Source organism: Emys orbicularis, chromosome 19 (assembly GCF_028017835.1).
Source record: "Emys orbicularis isolate rEmyOrb1 chromosome 19, rEmyOrb1.hap1, whole genome shotgun sequence".
NCBI classification, from domain to species: domain Eukaryota; kingdom Metazoa; phylum Chordata; order Testudines; family Emydidae; genus Emys; species Emys orbicularis.
This window is the reverse complement of record NC_088701.1, coordinates 11,927,992-11,933,780: the sequence shown is the minus strand read 5'-3', so window position 1 is coordinate 11,933,780 and position 5,789 is coordinate 11,927,992. Positions and strand designations below refer to the sequence as shown.

The following is a 5,789-nucleotide window of genomic DNA, read 5'->3' as shown; positions in this document are numbered from 1 at the left end:
AAACAGCCTCCACCCCCTAGAGACTCTGCCCCCCTCAGCTCGCTGCCCCCAACTCCACCTGCTCTTCTCAACAAGGCACCTTCCCTCCCTACTCCTGGCAGCGGTGTTGGTTCTTGAGGAGGTGGGGGGAAGGGACCCCCAGGCTGCTTGGCTGTTGGGGCAGTGGGCAGGCCAGACTCCCTCCCTCTGGCACAGGGTCCTAGGGCTGCCACCCTGTGTGCCCTGTGCCCACCCTGCCCCCGGTGGGGGAGAGTCAGGCTCTGTTATCTACCAGCCTCAGCCATTCCTACCTACCCTGCCTGGGACCCAAAGCACAGCCCCTCCCCCAGCTGCCAGCAGTGGGGGTGTGTGCAGAGGCTGCTACCAGCATCTGGCTTGGGGCGGGTATGTGATCCAGCTGCTGCGCCCCAGGCTGTGTCTGTCCAGTCTGCAAAGGGTTAAAGAGAACCCCCCCTTCTGCTCCCATATCATCCCCCTTCACCCAGCCCTGGCTCCCTGCACCCCTCCCACCACAGCCTGGCACCCTGGCCTCTCGGCCCTGTCCCCTCAGTGGGGACCTTGGTTCCAGAGGGGGAGGGGCCATAGTAGGAGTTGCAGCCAGCTGGGCCCGTTACCTGGACAGGGGCCACCTGTGGACACCTGAGAGTACCTCAGTAACTGAGGGTGGTGCCAGGACTGCATAGAAGGCGCGTCCAGAGTGTTGGGCAGCAGCGGGGCAGAGCCGGGCTGCACCTACGGCTCCACAAGACGCAGGCCGGGCTTGCTGCCCCGCCGGGCCTGGATCAAATGCCCCTGCCCAGTGGCAGACACCTCCCCAGTGCCTTTCCCTGGGTATCAGAGCCGCCCCCTGGGCACCTGGAGCCCCAGCTCCATCTGGGGCACCCAGCTCCAGCCCCCTTGGGTCTGACCAAGACCTGAGCCACGCCTCACCCCCTGCATCCCCCGGCCCCTAGAGGTCCCCTCCCTCTCGCCCGCCAGCAGGGCTGTGCTGGGGCAAGCGCTGGCAGGAGTGACCCCAGGTAAAAGCGGTGACCTCATTTACCGGGAGTGACCTCCCAGAGCGATTAAAGAGGTGTGTATTTTCCGTGCTGGCCCTACCCCCAGGTTACTGCCCTGCTGGGCATGTGCCTGGGCCAATAAAGTGCGATGCAAAAGGCTGGCCGAGGTCTCTGCTGCTGTTCACAGGCGGGGGAAGGGAGGGAACAGGGTGGAGTGTGTGGCTGAGGGCCTGGGATTCCCTGGGCTCTTCCCACCTTCCTGCTCGGACCCTGCTGCAGGTTCCAGGCATCCTGGCTCCGAGTCACCTGGCCAGTGCTACCCGCCCCCCAAGGAGGGTGGGGATGTGGCTGCTCCTTTCACTGTTGGACCAGGGCCTGGGGGCAGCTCTGCTCTGGTCTGCGGCTGCCTCCTGCTGGTGCAGTGCTGGCTCACCCAGCCGTGCCCCAGAACCTACCCAGTTCCCCGTGTCCTGCTGCCCCGACTCCCTTGTTCCGCCTCTCTGGTCCGTGTGCCAGAGGGACTGGCAGGGAGCCCCAGGAGTCCCCACAAGCCGGCTATAGAGTCCCCATCAAGTGTGGGGTTGGGGCAGGCACTGAGTGAGCACCAGGGCCCAGCCCTCAAGCTGGAGTCTAACCTGGCCCCACTCAGATCTGGGACAGAACACCTGCCTCCTTGCTCCCCCGCTAGGGCCTGGCCTTTGCCCCAACCCCCACCTCCTCCATCCTCCTGTGCCTAGAGCTGCCCCAGGTCCCGCCACCCCGGCTGCTGCTGGCCCCTAGCCCTTGGGGCCCTGTTCCTGCGCTGGCACCTGCATTGTGTGAACAGCTGCTGTAGGCTCATCCCGCCAGCCAGGCCTCCCCTCTGGCACCCTCTAGCCTGTGCCAGCAGCTGAGGGGGCAGTGGCAGTTTCTCCAGCCCCTCCCCCCCCCCCCCCGTTGGAAGATGAAAGGAGACAAGGAGGGGCTGTGCGAGAGCCCCATTCTCCTACCCTTTCTGCACCCTGCTCCCCCGGCTCAGCACGGAGATGTGCCCTGCCTGGGTAGTCACTAGGCATGGGGGTTAGCGTCATCAGCAGCCCCACCCCACCCCCCACCAGCTGGAGGCAGTGAGAGACCAGTGCCAGGTCAAGGACCTGCCCCAGGTCCCGGAGAGTACCATATGGGGGATCAGGGCCCAGACCAGGGATGCCCGTGGTGGGGGATCAGACCCCTCAGTCATGAGGGGAGGGGGTTGGGGCTTCAACCTTTGGCCATGTATGTCTAACTTCTCCTCAACCTTCTCCTCAACTTCTTCTCTCAATCTGCTCGCGAGCCGTGGTCCCTCCTGCTCCCTTGGTGCCCAGGGGGCACACCGCCAGCCACAGGTGGTTGTGCACCCCATGAGTTGGGAGGGAAGCTCCAGGCCTGTGAGCTGTGCTGTTCCAAGAACCAAACCTGCCTTACCCAGGTACTGGGAGATCTTGGTGATGCACAGTGTCACTGAGTGGCCCTGGTTGCCTGTGATCCCTTCGCTGACTTGCAGTGTCCCAGCCAGGCCACCGTGTGGGGGAGGGCAGCACTGCTATTGCAGGCAGGAGGGGATGGGGCAGGAGGGCACTGACTTGGCCATGCAGCCATGGGGATGGGGTGGCGCCTGGGCTGAGCCAGGTTTGGCGCGCCCTGTTTGTGATCATCTGGGCCTGGCCTACGCCACGTTAGGCTAGCACCCCTTCAAGCCCAGTGCCCCTGGCTGGTTCACAGGTGGGAGGAGAGGGGAGAACAGGCGGCTGCTTCCCAGCCCACCTGGGGGCTGCCCTGGGTGGGAGACAGGCAGAAGGAGAAAATGCAGTTCCTCTCAGCAGCACTAGGGGGACCAGCCAGGTCAGGCTCTCTCATCCCATATGCCCTCTGCAGCCCAGACTCTGTATTGCACCCCTCCTGTGCCCCTACCCATTGCACCCTGCCATGGCTCTCCCAGCACCTGCCAGCCCCAGAGTGCCCCAGGCTTGGCAAAAGATGATCCCAGCCCCCCAGGGGGCTTGGAAAATGCCCAGCAGCACCCGTGTGACATGAAACCTCAATAACAGGCACCCAGAATGGGAGTGACTCACATGGATTTAGGGGCAGAGCTGGGCATGGAACCCAGGAGTCCTGCCTCCCAGCCCCTGATCTAACCCCTAGACCCTACTCCTCTCCCAGAGCTCAGCACAGAACCCAGGAGTCCTGTCTCCCAGCGCCCCCTGCTCTGCCCATCCTCCTTTCTCCTCATACCCCTGCTCGTAATTTCACATTCAGCCTGCTGAGGCATGTGCCTCGCACAGGTCAGTCCCTTCGAGCCCAGCAGGCCCTGTTTCCCCTGCCCCCTGGGCCAGCTCCTCTCTCCCTCCTGGGCAAATGAGCACTGCCAGCGCTGCGTGCCTGCTGTGGACGGGGTGAGAGACCCTGGCATCTCTGATGTGCTACTTGGGCCCAGCTCCAATCTGCTCTGCTGCGGAGCCCTCCGTCCCTGATCCCTGTGGGGAATTATCAGCTGCAATTAACAGCCATTTGGGTAATTGCTGCGCGGCTGCCAGGCGGGTGGGTGGCGGATTGGGGGCGCGGAATTAAAATGCTCCAGCAGAGACACCTGCCCAACTGTGGGCTCGCCAGATCCCACCATGGCTGCCCTTACAGCTGGGCTGCCACTGGGGCTCTGTGTGCACCCCGGGCCTGCACCTTGAGCAAGGGGGACCACACGCTGTACCCCTCAGCCCTGCCCCCAGCAGTATGAGGGTGGTGCAGGCCTGAGACAGACAGCCATAGGCCTGGTCGGTGCCAGGCAGGAGGGTGGATCCGGCAGACAAGCCCAGCCTCCAGTCCCTCTCAGGGCAGAGGGCAGGATGCTGCCCTGGCTCTGCCATGCTCTGCCCCAGGACCTGGTGAGGGCAGCTGGAGAGGGTTGCATGCATCAGCCCATGCAGTGGGCCTGGAGCGGCGAACAGCAGAGGCTAACAGAGGGAGTTTGCCTGGGAGCTGTCCGAGAGGAGGTACGCTAAGTGCTGCATTAGGGGGGCTGTGTTGGTGAGTATCTGAGTGTCTGCTGCTGGGACAGTTGGTCAGTTTGACCGTGTGCTTGATTGCTTGCTTGTTTGTTTGAAAAGTGTGAATTGGGAGTGCTTTGTTCCAGGTGGGCCTTGAGTGGGCCTGACTGGTATATAAGGGCAGTCAGCAGCGAACCAGCTGAGCGGCGAACAGCAGAGGCTAACAGAGGGAGTTTGCCTGGGAGCTGTCCGAGAGGAGGTACGCTAAGTGCTGCATTAGGGGGGCTGTGTTGGTGGGCCTTGAGTGGGCCTGACTGGTATATAAGGGCAGTCAGCAGCGAACCAGCTGAGCGGCGAACAGCAGAGGCTAACAGAGGGAGTTTGCCTGGGAGCTCGCCTGGAGAGAGCTCACTGAGGCTTTCATCTGCAGGTTTCTCTGAGTAGTTCCTGCAACAGCTGAGGAAGCTCTTAAGAGGACAGGGATATGGAAGGTGAGCGATCAGCTGTTGTAACCTGCACAGGTTGTGCCATGTTTGTCTTTCTTCCACAGGACAGAAGCGACTTTGTCTGTACAAAGTGCAAGCTGATCTCCATATTGGAAGAGAAGGTTCGAGGGCTGGAGAAACGAGTATCAACACTGCGTTGCATAAGGGAAAATGAAGATTCCCTGGACAGACGTCAGGAGATGCTTCTACGGCCACAATGTTCTGAAGATTCAGAGCAGGCACAGCAGGGACAGAAGGATTGTGAAGAGGTTTGGCAGCATGTGACTTCCAGAAGGAGAAAGAGGAGCGTCCATGCACCAGCAATGGAGATACAGGTGAGCAATCGTTTCCATGTTCTCTCCACAGGTACTAATGCGGAGAGTGGACTAGATGACCCATCTGAGGGAAGGGAGCAGAAGGAGACTCCACCGATTGGAAGGCAAAAGATGCACTGTCCTAGGGATGGGGGTTCCACGACCACCACTCCCAAGAGGAGGAGGAGGGTGGTGGTGGTCGGGGACTCCCTCCTCAGGGGGACTGAGTCATCTATCTGCCGCCCCGACCGGGAAAACCGAGAGGTCTGCTGCTTGCCAGGAGCTAGGATACACGATGTGACAGAGAGACTGCCGAGACTCATCAAGCCCTCGGATCGCTACCCCTTCCTGCTTCTCCATGTGGGCACCAATGATACTGCCAAGAATGACCTTGAGCGGATCACTGCAGACTACGTGGCTCTGGGAAGAAGGATAAAGGAGTTTGAGGCGCAAGTGGTGTTCTCGTCCATCCTCCCTGTGCAAGGAAAAGGCCTGGGTAGAGACCGTCGAATCGTGGAAGTCAATGAATGGCTACGCAGGTGGTGTCGGAGAGAAGGCTTTGGATTCTTCGACCATGGGATGGTGTTCCAAGAAGGAGGAGTGCTGGGCAGAGACGGGCTCCACCTAACGAAGAGAGGGAAGAGCATCTTCGCCAGCAGGCTGGCTAACCTAGTGAGGAGGGCTTTAAACTAGGTTCACCGGGGGAAGGAGACCAAAGCCCTGAGGTAAGTGGGGAAATGGGATCCTGGGAGGAAGCACAAGCAGGAGAGCGCAAGAGGGGAGGACTCCTGTCTCATGCTGAGAAAGAGGGACGATCGATGAGTTATCTTAAGTGCCTATACACAAATGCAAGAAGCCTGGGAAACAAGCAGGGAGAACTGGAAGTCCTGGCACAATCAGGGAACTATGATGCGATTGGAATAACAGAGACTTGGTGGGATAACTCACATGACTGGAGTACTGTCATGGATGGATATAAACTGTTCAGGAAGG

At 60.8% G+C, this 5,789-nt stretch overlaps 1 pseudogene; it reads right to left on the bottom strand.

The window, feature by feature from the left end:
- LOC135891988 (adhesion G protein-coupled receptor E2-like) overlaps positions 1-5,789 on the bottom strand; it is a 1,091,233-nt pseudogene that overhangs the window by 104,281 nt on the left and 981,163 nt on the right.